Below are 16,317 nucleotides of genomic sequence, written 5' to 3' on the forward strand. Positions count from 1 at the left end.
AAAACTTATGCACTTTCCATGATGCCCTTCGTTACCTCTCCTAAGAAATTGAGGTTTAACCTTATTTATAACCAAGGTAAAATATGTTTTCTATAGTAGTGTTTGACAGTGAAGCAAGCAAATGTGACACATCAAGCTGGCAAGTTTAAGGGCCTAATTGAGCATCATGGTAAGAATTGTATTATTGTTTGAAATGATGAGAAATTAAAAATTGTGGCCCCAAGATCCTCTAAACTAAAAACTCCCAACTTAGATGATGTTTTTATGTTCCAAATGTCACCAAAAACTTATTAGGCGTGCGTAAGTTGGCTATTGACAATAACATACTAGTTGAATTTGATAAAAAATTGATGCTTTGTGAATGAAAATTTAACAGTTAATACAATAATAAAAGGGACACTTAAAGAAGTCTTGTATCATCTCTCGGGGACTCAAGTGCTTATGTGTCTGTCAAAGAGAATTGGTATATAAGACTTAGTCACCCTATCAGTAAAGTCCTAAATAAAGTCTTGAATAATTATAATGTGAAAGTTTCATATAATGATGAGTTTAGCTTTCTGTCGATATGAAAAAATTCACATCTTATCTTTTAATTCCTCGTCCTCCTATGCTCATGAACCACTTGAGTTGATCCTCTCTAATGTATGGGGTTCTGCACCAATAATATCAACTTTTGGTTTTAAATACTTTGTGCATTTCATTGATGATTTTAGTAGATTTATATGGATTTATCTCTTGAAACAAAAGAAGTTTATGGATTAAATAATAAGTGTCTATTCCCCCTTTTAATGATATATAAAAAATAAGGTTGTGTATTAAATTATAAAGATGTATTGAATATAGGAAAGAGATAGAATATGTCGTTTGAGTGACTTCAATGTTGTAAGAAACCAAAGTGATAAAAATTGAGTGGGAACCTCGCCAAGAGTTGAAGAAACAGAAGAATTTAATAATATGATTTCATCTCTTGGCCTCATTGATTCTCATATCCAAGGAAAAAGGAATACTTTTTCAAAATTTGACATATTGATGATTAGCCAGTTAGATAGAATTTTAATTTCACAAAATTGGTCACTTAGGTGGCCAGCATGCTCGCAATGGTGGCTTGAGAAAGAGTTGTCAGATCCTTGTCCATTCATGTTCAGTAAAAAAATCTTGAATTGAGGTCTAAATTCGTTTAGAATACTGATTTGTTGGAGAAAAGTAGAAGGCTATCGCAAATTTGTCAAAAGATCAATGGGACTCTTTACACATTCAAGGATGAAGTTCTTTTCTTATAAAATAAAAAATTAAATTGATCAAAAATAGCTTACGAGTATTGAACATGAGACTCCAAACTCAAAATGGGGTGAATTGTTTGACTTGAAAATCTATTTTCAAAATAAAATATATTTTACAAAAAAAAAGTTTAAAACTCTTTTGCAAAATGAACAGAGTAAAACAACGCGAAAATAATCAAATAGAAAAGTAAAGAGTTATGGGATGAGACAAATGCATCCGAAATTTATAGAGGTTCAGTCTTAATCAATTGACTTGGTTCTCTCCCCAATAATTCCTTATTGAGAGTTACCAATATGATGTGAGCTCTTTACATGCTTTGCCTATGAAACTTCTTTTACAAGAATTAGAGTTTTTCAATGGCTAACTACTCAACCAAGACGGAGGTTTAACTATAGAGACCTCCACAACCAACTGAGATATTTTACATGGTTTAACTTACAACCAAACACTACCAATAACAAGGAAAATATTACACAACAGATAATACACTCTTTGAGCAATTTACAAATTTACTCCACACCAGAAATAATGGTCCTCACAAAGCGCAAATTCACTCTCAAAGCACTAAGGCAACACTAAAGTAAGAAATAATATATTTGTAGAAAAAGAGTGGAGACTGAGAAAGAGGGATCAAAAACTATTTTCTTGATGATTTTAAATGATAGAGGAGCCCTTTATTCATAGGACCAAATGTGGTATAAATTAGGAAACAATTCATGGGCTAGTTAAGCCTCATAATCGATTATGTTAAGTGCATAATTGATTAAGACACGCTAAAATGGAAGGTTTTATTATGTAGTTGTTTAAACCATTAAATACTTATCCAATCGATTTTAGGTGTTACAACATGACATAATCGACTATGCCAAAGGCATAATCGATTATCCTTTTTTTAAAAATGCTTTCAATTAATCAGGAAGATTCCTAATCAATTAGCTAGAATTTTAAAACAAGTTTAGGCGATTTATAAAACCAATAGATGCTTTTAAATTTTTTTAAGCGTACGTGTGTGTGTGTGATTTTCCTTAGTAAAATTGATAGTTTGTCTTATACCTTTATATACACTGATCACTTGACACTGACAAGTGAGCTTTTAGACCTTCTCTCCTTTAGAACTCTGAAGCTTATAGTTCCTTGCCATACTATTTTTTACTTTAGCATTTATTTGGAATCCTAAATCTTCTTTTGATGAGGCTTTAATAACTCTTCATAATTTTCGTACCTCAAAAAATGAGAACACGATTTAGTGAAGCGCAATAGCATGCTCGTAGGATGGACTAAACAGAGTCTCCACCAAACATATATTTATTCCTAACAAGAAAAGGGGAAATATTGATAAAACCTAAGAAAGAACGATAATGATTATAATCCTCGCAACCAAATCAGGGTTCGCAAGTCGATTACGCAAGGGGGAGGTATTATCACCCCTCACGTCCAATGTACTCAACGGGAACCATTGGGTTAGTTGTGCGTGTTAATGTTAATTTGAAATGTTAGGCTTCTCGAGTTATTATGAGGGAAAATAATAATAGGATCAAAAGATAAGAGAATATGTTTTTGGATTTTTTGCAATGAAGGGGACTAAACCTAAACTTTTTTTTTGTTAATGGGCCTGCCAAGATTTAGCAATCTTGCTCCTACGTATCTCAATAGAGAACTCAAGGCACACATAGTTCTGGATAGAAAAAAGTTTGTTTGTTGGTCAATTTTAGCGAAAGATATATTGTGTTAATCGACTAAGAACATTGTTTTACCCAAAATAGGTGAGGAGCGGACGTATGTATCACATCGAGTGGATTTACAAATCAACATTCGGGAAAATGTCACTTATCTCAACTCAAAAATTAAGGATAAATCATTACTTTGAATCATCTTAATACAAAATGTATTTTGTTTATAAAAAGGTTTTTAAGATCAATCACGCGGTGGAGAGAAAAGATTTTGATTGGTTGGATGTATTTTTGGGTTGAAAGACGAGTATTTGTGACTTACAAGATCTTACAACTTGGGTCTAATACTCGGGACTACGTCTGGATCTTTTACCTAGGCAGTCTATTTCTTTCAATGTTATTATGAAAATAGTTTTAATATGTACAAGTGTTTTGAAAGAAAGATGAACGCTTATGGCTTGCAAGCTCTTACAACTTGGGCCTAGCATCCGGGACTACAACTGGACCTTTCACCTAGGTTGTCGGTTTCTTTCAATTTTATTATGAAAAGAGTTTGAATAAAAAGAAAGTGATTAATTGAAGAAAATAAAATATGAGATCCTTAAGAGAGGTTGATAGTTCAGGGTTTGGGTTTTATGAAAGATGCACTCTTGATAGAGTATCCATTATCTCATCTAAAAAAACAAAGTCTGGGCAAAATATAATCGATGTCAAACATGGCATGAAAATTAATCACACAAGCACGCAATAAACAAATCAATAAATCGAGACCGAATTAAAAATCATGACGACACACTCCTTTGGAATCGGACACCAAAAAAACTTAAGGAACCTACTAACCAAACCTAAAAAGTTATCTCTTTTTGTCCCTTTTTTGAATTGTTTTTTAAAAAAGAAAATACATGTGAATAATACTAATTAAAATAAGGTTATACAATTTTTTTATACATTGCTAAAATAGAAATAAAATAAAAAAATAATAATTCTATTTAGATATTAAAACTTGTTGGAAATTGAAGACTAAAGAAAGAAAAAGAAATAAACAAACTAAGAAACCAAAATGGGCCAGGAGGGGGGTTTAAGTGACAAAGGGGGGGGGGGGGGGGAGCGATGGAGGACCAAAGAGATCTTATCTAGACTTCCATAAGAGGGGGCGGGGCAAGCAATGGCGGAGCCAGATAAAAAAATTTGGGATGGCCGCTAATGTAAAATAAAGATTATAAATAAAATGTAAATAGTATTTTAAATAAAACATTAAAGTTAAAATAAATACAAAGTTAATTACTAAAAATTTAAATTACATAACTTAAAACTATGTTAAAGTAATGCTTTACGCGTTCCGAGTGACTTGAAATCGTCAATAATTGACTCCGAACTAATGCTTGCACTAATCTCCCTTTCAATATATACTGTCATGCTATCTCCAAGAAACCCATCATCCATCTTGTTTCTCAACTTAGTCTCAATAATTTTCATTGCTGAAAAAGACCTCTCAGTTGTGGCCATAGAAACGGGAAGAGTCATGATAAGACGAAGTAGTCTATCAATCAAGAAGTAAGTTTCAGCCTGTCCAGATGCAACGAAACATGAACATAGTTCTTGAATAGTTGATAAATTATTCAAGTTTGATGCTTGACGAGCAACAAATAGAAAATGTTGGAGTTGAAATTGCAAATTATTCTTCTCTTGATCACTAAAATCCATAGGATAATATTTTTCAACTAAAGAACAAATAGTATCAATGCTAAAAGCTTTATATCCATCCTTAGGAGATAAAGAACAAGAAAGAGTTAACAAATACATTGCCTGCTCACTGAATCTGCTATTCAACTCTTGTAACTGTTTGTCAATGGTAGTGAAAAAGATTTCAACTTTAAAGTAATGTTGAATTGTGACTTGATTCTCTTCAAGACGGGAGCGTCCAAATCTTGTTGTTGAATGAACATCATTAAGATCAGGAATCTCAATATCATGCATTTCACAAAAAGATACCACTTTAGTAAACAATATATCCCAACCATTTTCTCCCAAACCTTGAATAAGATGTTTTGTTGAACGAACCAAGTTCATAGCATTAACTACATCTTGATTTTTTTTGTAAGGCTTGACAAAGCATATCTGTTATTCCCATGATTTCTTTCATCAAGTGCAAAATAAATATAAAGTCAAATGCCTTCAAGTAATTGTAACAACTATCTGCATCCCCACGTGTAGCATAACTCCCTCCATCTTTTGCAATTTTTTTTAAAACTAAACAAGTTGCTTCATACATGTTTATCAAGCTAGAAATTAAATTGTAATGTGATCCCCAACGAGTATCTCCAGCTCGTTTCAATGTACCAACTTGATTTGCACCTTTATCAGTTACAATCTCACCAATCTCTAACAAATAAGCAATTTCTTCTAATTGGGCAGCTTGTAACTCATCATGACGCTTTGTAGAAGAACAAACAACATTCACAACAAAGACCAGCTTCTCAAAAAATTTATGAACAAGTTTGACTTCTCTTGATGATGTAACTAATGCAAGTTGTAATCGATGAGAAAAACAATGAACATAGTATGCATAAGGACAATCCTTCATAAAGAGGACTTGTAAACCATTCCATTCTCCTCTCATATTGCTAGCACCATCATACCCTTGGCCACTAATGTTAGAAACATCAAGGTTATGTCGATAAAGTATATCACATATTGCTTCTTTAAGAGTTAAAGATGTGGTGTCTTTAACATGTGCCACATCAAAAAATCTCTCTTGTATTAAACCAACTTTATCAACAAATCTTAATACAAGAGCCATTTGTTTTGACTCATCACGAGCTTCATCAACAACGATACCAAATTTGGAATCACCAATTTCCTCACGAATACTCTTTTTCACCCTACTAGAAAGAATTTGCAAGAGCTCTTTTTGAATTTGATGTGAAGTATACTTGCAATTTTGTGGAGCATTTTCCAACACAACTTTTGCAACTTCATCATTGTAGGATGCTAAAAGTTTCAATAACTCAAGAAAGTTACCTTGATTTCTTGATTTGCTACTTTCGTCGTGACCCCTAAAAGCACAAGCTTGTAGTGTTAACCAACGAATAGTGTCAATTAAAGTCTTGAGTCGTAACCGATTATTCATTCTTTGAGTTGAACTTTGCACTTGAATAACATTTCTAATATGACCATCTTGATTCAACAAGTCTTGACAAGCTTTCATTGCATTGTTGTGTGGTGAGCAAGGATCCTTCCCTATGTGTTTAAGAAAGGAACAATGTTTTCCATTCCTAACTTTCTTCCAATTTCTAAAACCCATAGAAATAAAGACAAGTGATCCGGGACGTCCACTTAGTTTTTTGCTAAAAAGGTAACATGGTAAGCAATATGCGGCATCTTCAGATGGTGAATATTCTAACCATGATGGAAATATGCTAAACCAAGTATGTTGAAACCTTCCCGGATGATCCTCATTATCAGATAAATGATAGTTTTCTAAATGAATTTGATATGGACCCCATTTTAGATAAGCTCTTCGTATTGCATCCACTTGATTTGGTGGATATTGCCAAATCGGAGGACGCTTTCCAGAATCGCGTTCCAAAGAATTTTTAAAACCATGATGCTCTTAAATTGTTGGATTCTCAAGAACTGTTTCAGATTCGGATGTCGGGATTATAATTTCTTCATCTCTCTCTTCTCTTTCAATTTCACATGCTTTCCTTTTGAAAAAAGAATCAATTTTCCTATTATTCATATTTACTCTTCTTATAATATCATATCAGATCCAAAAATCAATTTAGAGAACATAAAAATTAAAAGAGAAAAAAATTAATAAACTTAATTAATCAACTTTAATCCGTTTTCAAATACCGGTAACTTCACTATTAGAAATTAGCAGCAACAATGATTAAATAAACCTTATTACAGTGTATAACTATATTTGTAAATTACAGTATTCTGAATTGGCTTAATAAACCTCGTATAGATTATTTTAACACATCAAGAAAGAAGAACCCTAAAAATCTCAAAAACACAAATCAAGCAATCACTTTAATTTGTTACTTTTTATAAAAGAAGAATGAATAAAGTTTTTTACCTGTTAGATGCCGATCACTTTAATCTCTTCCGATTTCGTTGCCGGTAGCAAACCCATATGAGAAAGAAAGGAAAGGTAGGAGCTTTTTACCTTATCTGTATTTTAACCTAACTTTGAATGAAAAAGAAAAAATAAAAATTAATTTTAATTTAAAATAAGGATGTTTTAGTAATTTAATATATATGAATTAAAAAAAAATAAAAAGTTGAGGGGTGGCCGTGGCCTTCCCACGTCCCCCCTCAGTTCCGCCACTAGGGGCAAGAGATCCAATTGAAGCTCAATCGACCCGGCCCCAACCCCCACAAAAACCTAAAGCTATAAGTGTGAGAACCAAACAGTCGTTCCTCCTCTTCCACCTTAGAAACTTCACTTTCTCTCTACTTCATCTCAAATGAGCGCTCATCATACAAAACCAAAAGCACGAGCACAAATCCTAAATGGAAAGCTAACCTTAGTGAATATGCCAATGAAACACAATGACTAAATGAAAAGGTCTTTGTATAATGATATGAAGAAGATGAGTAAATGCAGATAAATGAGCACAAAATGAATTAGGAGGGGAGAAATTTAGGATATGACAGTTTCCCCTATTTAAATATCTTTACCGGGTTACATGAGTGATGGTAATCCTCATGAAACCAAGATGAAAGATATTTAAATACAGAAGACCCGAATTTCGCCTCTAGATGCAATGACATGTTATGCTATGAGGTGAAAGACTTTTTCTTCTTTTTGTTTGTTGGGGATATGATGAACCCTAGCATGATTTTTTTCTGGATGATGCACAAACCTGCGGAAAATGAAGGAGACATGACAACAGTGGTCCATAGGAGACGTCAAAGACAAACGGGTGAAGACTCCATTGGCATGACAAATTGCTGGGGAAAAGACAATGGGGAACATTCAAAGTATGACTTATCAATATGTTCAGACATGACCTTACACTTTAGAATGTATCTGGAAATTTTGAAGATTTCTCCTAAGAAATATTCAAAGTATGTTTTATCAAACAGGTTCAGACATGACATAACAATTTAGAATACATCTAACAACTCTGGAGGTTTCTCACAAGAAAATCACCCAATCAAAGATTTTGGAGATTCCTTACATGGAATTTATCCAAGAAAAAAATAAGTTGAAGTTCTCTTATGAGAAGAACATCCACACGACACATTGGAGTTTTCTTACTAGGAAATCCTCCACACATTACATTGGAGTTTTATTACTAGAAAAACATCAACATAAACTAGATTAAGAGTCTTCTTACTAGAAAATCACCCATGTAAAAAGGCTAAGACGGTACTTTATGAATAAATCAAGCAGGATAAACATCATTGGAGTTATTCTTAACTATAATAACATCCAAGCTTTTAGGAATTCCTTAAAATGATGAGTCATACATGACTTTATAGGAACCATCAGGAAAAACAGGGTAATAAAACTCTCTGTATATGCCAATAATAATTGGACTTCGACCGTAAGCAATGGATTACAAACAGCTTCTAATAGATTGGTGACAACTTCAACTAGACTTTAATTGATTTTGATGACAACCAAACTTCAGGTACCAATTACGATTGGATTTTTAAACATAGTGCCAATTATAAATGGACTATTAGAGAAAGCCAATAAAAATTAGATTTTAAGAAGAGAGCGCCAGTTACTACTGGAGTTTTAAATGGGTACCGATGACAATGGGATTTTGAAAAGATACTAGTAACAATTGAATTTTTTACGATAATTCCAGTAAAAACTAAATTTTGGAGACGTCAATGACAATTGAACTCTTGAAATTATACCAGTGATAACTGGATTTTAAGGGTACTAAATAACAATTGGATTTCTAAAAATATACCAGTGACAACTGAACTTTGGACATACCAATAACAATTGGATTTGAGATAACACCAGTGACAACTGAACTTTACAAGATGCCAATGATGATTGGACTTTGGATGGAGTGCCAATGACTACTGGTCTTTGGGTCAATGGATAACAGTCAACGACGAGACCATGGTTCAATGCAAAATGTGCGTGAAGTACACTTCGGCTATGCATGGTTTGAATTTTCTTTTATGCATGATATATGAATGATCATGATATGCAAATGCTGACACTAGAGCAGACTGGGAATTCGTAGAGACTATTTTTTGAGGTTCTGATTCCTCAACACCAATAACTCTACCAAATATCTGTGATGGATGGCCATTAGACGAGGATCTATCGAGATTGACAGTTACAACTAGCCAAAGGGTCATCCCAGAGGATTAATAGGTTGTGCTCCGTGGAGATTCTTGTTGGTGATCTAGGAGTGCTTTCGTAACCTTGAGACTTTCGTGAAAACAAATTATTTTCTCTTGGTCTTCACATATGTCAAAGCAATTTTGTTTTTTTTTCAATACGTTTTTTAATTTTTTTTAAGTTTCAAAATTTCATCATTAACAAACAAATGATATTTTGCATAACAGAGAAAAACATAGAAGAACACAATTGGAAGTGACTGATAGGAAAATTTTATATTTATTCAAGAACGGTAGCATACAAATGGCGTAGCTCCATGGAATGTTACAATTTTGAAAATGGAAATGAGGAAAGGTTTACATTGAATCCAATAACCACTACCATCCCCAATAAACATGATTTCCCAAAATTTCGCTTCTGAAGGGAGCAACTAGATTGATCTTCCATCTTTGGCTCTTTTGTGTTGATTTGCTTTATCTAATGCAATCTTGCCTTTTGTCCATGATTTCTGCCTAGACCTCCCTTTCGTGTTTTCAGTCCATCGGGACGCTCTTTTTTGCTTGAGCTTCCCTTTTGGGTCTTCAACTTAGCGCGCTATCATTTTTATTTTATCCCTAACTTTTGCTTGGATCGCCCTTTCAGGTTTTTTATCCACCAGGATACCCATTTTTGCCTAAGTCTCCCTTTCCATTGTCAACTTAGCGGATTTTTATTAGGCATGATATTTTTTTACTACATCAGACTTCATGGGATGTGAGAGATCTTCATCATCCATAGTTGTAAGAATCAAGGCACCTCTAGAGAAGGCTTTCTTTACAACATATGAGCCTTTATAATTTGGAATCCATTTCCCACGTGAGTCATTGTGTATTAGCAATATCTTCTTGAGTACGAGGTCTCCTTCTCTGAATTCCCGAACACAAACTTTCTTGTCAAAATCCCTTTTGAGCCATTTCTGGCACAACTGTCCATGGCACAGATAGGTCACTCTCTTCTCATCTATGAGGTTTTACTGGTCAAATCTGTTTTGGATCCATTCAGCCTTTTCTAGCTTGGTCTCCATCAAGATTCTCATTGAATATATCTCCACTTCAATTGGGAGAATAGTTTCCATCCCATACACTAAAGAGAATGTGGTTGCCCTTGTTGAGGTGCGGGTTGAGGTCCGATATCCATGTAGTGTGAAGGGTAGCATTTTGTGCCAATCCTTGTAGGTTTTCACCATTTTCTGCAGGATCTTCTTGATGTTTTTATTAGCGGCTTCAACAACGAAATTCATCTTTGGACGATATGGTGAAGAGTTATGGTGCTCAATCTTGGAGCTTTCGAATAATTCTTTCATTATTTTACTATTCAGGTTCGTCTCATTGTATGTGATGATCTGGCTTCGAACTCCATAGCGACAGATAATCTCCTTCTTGAGAAAACGTGGGACCACTTGTCTTGCCACATTGACATAAGAGGCGGCTTTCACCCATTTGGTAAAGTAATCTATGGAAACCAAGATGAAGCGGTTACCATTGGAAGCTTTAGGCTCGATGGCGCCAATAATGCCAATGCCCCATATTGAGAACGTCTAATGTGATGTCAATACATTTAAGAGAGTTGGCGACACATGCACCTTGTCAGCATAAATTTGGAATTTATGACATTTCCTGGCATAATTGAAGCAGTCATATTCCATGGTCAACCAATAATAACTACTCTCAAAACCTTCTTAGTCATGGAATGCCCATTGGCATGAGTTCCAAAGGATCCCTCATGAATCTCTTTGATCAAGAGGTCTGCTTCGTGTCTATCCACGCATTTGAGTAGAACCATGTCGTGCTTTCTCTTGTATAACACATCATTGCTCAAGAAGAACTTGGATGTTAATTTCCTCAGAGTTTTCTTGTCCAGGGTTGTTGCATCTATTGGGTACTCTTGATTTTTCAAATAGTATTTGATGTTGTGAAACCAAGGTTTTCCATCGGCCTCTTCTTCAACCAACTGACAGTATGCAGGCTCAATTTTCCGCTCTATCTGGATGAGAGGCGCTTCATTACAGAATCATACTTGGTATTATAGCGGTACAAATTTTTAGATTAAGATATCAATTAACTTAACTCACGAAACAAGAGTCATCACCGCACTTTTATTGTTTCCAAAGGAAAAGGGAAAAAGTACGAACAAAACCCGAAGAAGTTTTAAAACAAAACTAATAAAAAGAGAACAAGGGTCCGAGGGTTAGTTATGGAAAGGGAAGGTATTATCACCTTAAACATCCATGGTACTCTATGGGAACCTCTTTGAAAATGTGTCTTTTGATTTGAAAAATGGGTGTTATTTATAAAAGATTAGAGAGATGGAAACCTTAAACATCCATGGTACTCTATGGGAACCTCTTTGAAATGTTTTTTTTTTAATTTTTGTGTTTGCCAAGACTTTTGAAGTGTCATGCCTACGTGCCAACAAAGTGCAATGGAGGATAAAAACCTCGTAGTTCGTGGTAAAAATAACAAAAGAGTTTGTTTTGATTCATTTTTTTATGAGAAGACATTTTATCATTTTAAGGAGAATACTCAACTAGTCACCCACAAGTATGAGAACCATGCATCATCATAAGAAGGGCTCCAACTTGGATAAGGATAAACAAGTATGCCACTAGCTCTCACATATGGAAAAAGAATCATCATCAATACTATGAAGCTAGCAGAATTATATTTCAGCTATGGAAATGAATTATGTCTAATGCCTTAAGAAAAGTTTTAAAAGGAAAAGTGCACAAAGGCACAAAATGATTTGAATGAGTGTAGCGGTGTATTCGTTACCATTGGAGATATTAACTAAATCCAAGGTAAATCATACAAAGTCGAGTCGCCACCGCACTTCTATTTATCCAAAGGAATGGTTAGAAAGCGAACAAAAACCTATAAAGTTTTACAAACAAAACTAGTAAAAGAGGGTCAGAGATCTTGGTAAGGGGGTTGGTTATGTCATGGGAAGGTGTTAGGCACCCACAACATCCTAGGTACTCCTAGGGAGCCCTTTTCACAACTTGTTGCAAAGGTTATTGTTTATGAAATTTTTTTGTGCAAACATGATTGAAGAGATGAGAAAAGAATGTACAAATTTATTTACATTTTTGTGTTTGGATGGATGAATCCATTGCCTACGTACCTTATTATAAAAAAAATAGGATCAAAACCCCGTAGTTCGGCTAAAAGATTTCGAAAACAAATGAGTGGATTGATTGGTCCAAAAGCCTTAAGGTCTTTTGTTATCAAAGGGAGAAAACTCAACTTGAAAAACCACAAGTCCACCATGTGAGAATAGCTTCGACATACTAGTGAGGGGTTAACCCTATAATAAGCATGGAAGTCTTACAATTCGATCACTAAGGACAGAGGTGAGTATTATATCTACCACAAAGATAACTCAAACATAATAGCTAAAGGTTATGAAAAGTTTGATTAAGACATGGTCATTGAAACCACAAAAGAGACACATTTGAGTGGGTTGAATTAACCAATTAGAAGTATTCACAAAAATGGTCAAAGTTGACTTAAAAATTCAATTCAAAATGAGTATTATGAAAAGAAAGTTTGAAAATCAAAGGCATAAGGCCTAGGTTTCTAATGTTGAAAACAAGTGGAAATGTTTGCACAAAAGTTTTTGGTTTTTGGGTTAAGGATGAAAAAAGGTCAAGGTTAAGCATGCAAGAGGTGGGGAATAAAGGACAAAGCCACAATAGGAATTCCTTTCTCGAGATCATAGAGATGATCCAAGTAAGTTCCTTTGGAATAAGGCAACACAAGGTATAAACAATAGGCAAGTCTCAAAAGAGAACTCAAATGAAAAGGAAAGAAGCTGCCAATAAATGGACTTACACTCAACTCCAAGGAAACAGAATGCCAATAAATGGACTTACATCCAACTCCCAACAAAAAACAGGAAACAGAAAGCCAATATATGGACTTACATCTAACTCCTCAAAACAAACAGATAGGAAATAGAATGCCAATAGATTGACTTAGATCCGACTCCAAACAACAAACAGGAAACAGAATGCCAATATATGGACTTACATTTAACTCCACAAAACAAACAAATGAGCAAAAGCAAACACATGCAAAGCAATCAAGCAAATAATGCATCACACTCTATATACAAACAAGAGGCTCAATCAAGTAGGTGGGCTTTAGTCAAGAGGGGTCATATCAACCTCGACAAACAAGCTAAACTGTGATGTTAAACTGTGAGCTCTTAACCACTAACATTGAGAGTTATGGTGAAGCTGATGAAATAGGAAATGAGGATGAGACCTCATGCTCTTAACCCTGGCCTGGGTGAGCTTATGATAAAGAAAGTATGGGGATCCAGAATGTGGGATCCTATTCCACTTGACAGACACTATACAAAGATCTTGGGTGTTTGTTCAAGAGCATCAGCACGTAGTGCGAGCATAGTGAAAGACTCACTGAATAACAGGGGATTGATTGCTAATCCCTTCTATCTGTCAATTGCCTCTTCACTTAGGAGGACTTATCAAGTAACATGCCCCATTTAGAGGTCTTTGGCACAAATGTAAACAATCACAAACAGAGCCTCATAAGGAGGACTTCAGCCAAAATGCCTGCCAAAAAGGTGACAGAACTTCCAGACTACATGGAGAAAGAGGGCTAAACTACCTCAGTGGTATATCAACCACACTCCAAAGCAAAGGCTAAGCAAAATCTAGCTAGCAACTAATGTACCTGTACAAAAACCAAACAGTTAATATTGCATTCAGAAAACCAACAGACAGACAGTGGAACTTTCCAATATGTACACAATGCAAGTCATAAGTGCAAGCACTCAAATGAGTTCATCACATCAATGGACATACAACACAACAATAGTTAGTAATCAAAGCAACTTGTATCTCAAATAATAAGGCCACACCAACCATCAAAGCTAAATGCTCAAACCTGAAACACAAAGCACAATTAGTATGTACAAAACAACTAGTGCAAAGACTAGGTTCAAAAGCAAGTCAAATGACCAAAACAGAAGTCAATCTTTTGCTTAAAGCAAGTTCAAACAATTAAGAAAATGTCCTCAAAAGGACCAAGATCAATTCACATGGCAAAGGTATCAAATGATTCATGTCATGCAAAGGCAAACAATATGCACAAAGTTGAACATCCAAATTAGAAAATCCCAATCAAAACAGAAAAGCATCCAATGATCATGAAATTTTTTATGTGAATTCAACATGTTATGAACAAGCATCATGTAAACAATTAGGTCCAGAAAAGTTCATATGATAGGCAAATGAAAATACACAAATGCAACATCCAAAATGTGACACAAATTGTCACAACATATGTTCATATGTCCAAAATAGTGATAACATATGATAAAAATCTCAAACCAAAGCTCAAAAATCAAATCACATGTTAGGATCAAGCATGCCAAATTTCAAATCAATTGGATCAACAATGAGCATTTTACAATCAAATGAATGCAACATAACAATATGGCACCATGTTCAATCACAAATTCACAATTTAAAATCTAGCACCAAACAATTCTTGAAATAAATGCTAAAAAAAACTAGACATCAAAACAAGAATGTGAAAAAAAATTAGGATCAAATTGGATCATCCTACTATTTTTTATGATTTTTGAAAGTTGAATGAAAATAATAGGAAATAATATGAAATAATGTGGAAAATGAAATTTGAGATAAAAATCAGAATATGCATGAGGCAAGGATTGAACACGCGCGCTGAAGGATAATGTGAATATTCAATTAAAATCACAAAATACACACGCCAGGGTTCGAACAGATGCACGCTAGGTTAAGAAATGACAAAACAAGCAAAAATCAAAAATGCATATGCCAAGGTTCGAACTAGCGCACGCAAGGTCCCAAGCTCGAACGAAACGCAGTGTTTCGACCTAAAACCCTAACAGCATGCAGAGACGGTGGCGGACGGTTGTTTCAACCGTCTTCTCCGGTTGGATCCACGACGGCGCTCAATTTTTTTTCCAGAATTTTATGAAATGCATATGGTTTGAAAGAGTTTTCAATGTAGATCATGAATCTCATATTCATTTGGCCTAAAACTTCATGGATTAAACGGATCGAGGCAAAACATTTTCAACAACCAAACTTTAAATCAACATATCTTGCACAATTTTCATCCATTTCAAAATCTAATTACATCAGCATCATCAGCAAGACAAACTCTACAGGTTTATGGCAATAAAAAGGCAAAAAGAGAGAGTCGAATTTCACCTTGTTTGAGATGCAGTCCTTCAAATTCACGTGTTCAAGCTTCCTCCAGCTCCAGATCAACTCCAATGCTTATGACTTGAAGCTTTGTGCAAGAATTAACACTTGAAACCAGCTGGATCTAGCTCAAATTCAAGTTTCCATTTCCATCTTCATGTGCTTGAATCTGCTCGAATCTTGCTCAATTCTTCAAACCAATTGATGATCCTTGCTCAGAATTCCATGATTAACCAGAATATGCAAAGAAATTGAGGACTTGTGTGAAGAAATTTGGAAATTCGAGGAGAGAGAAAATTAGGAGGGAATGGAAAATTTTGGATCTGAAAATTGTTGTTATCGCAAATGCAGTTATGATTTAGCTTTTATATCATCTGTTAATCACACTGAAATGATAATTAAGCATTGGTTAATACACGATTAAGGAAATATGAGGTGTAATGCAAATTTGCACAAGTGTGCTTAGCATGACCAATGTGCACGTGAACAGTGCCATGCAAGGTGCAATTTCACTCAAAATCATCCAACAAACATCATGGAAATGGTATTTAGCTTGTATGATCATCCAATTTTGAATTACCAATTTTCCCTCCAAAATGTACATGTATAAACAAATGGTCACATGAGCTTCTTTCATGCAAGGCAATGATTCACTTGGAAAGCATTGGTCACAAGGAGCATTTTGCAAAAAGAGTGAACCAATTTGGAGTTTTGAATCAAAAGTTATGTCATGTTGAACTTCCATGCATACTTTGTGATCATTTGGCCATAACTTCTCAACC

Source organism: Lathyrus oleraceus, chromosome 6 (genome assembly GCF_024323335.1).
Source record: "Lathyrus oleraceus cultivar Zhongwan6 chromosome 6, CAAS_Psat_ZW6_1.0, whole genome shotgun sequence".
NCBI lineage: Eukaryota > Viridiplantae > Streptophyta > Magnoliopsida > Fabales > Fabaceae > Lathyrus > Lathyrus oleraceus.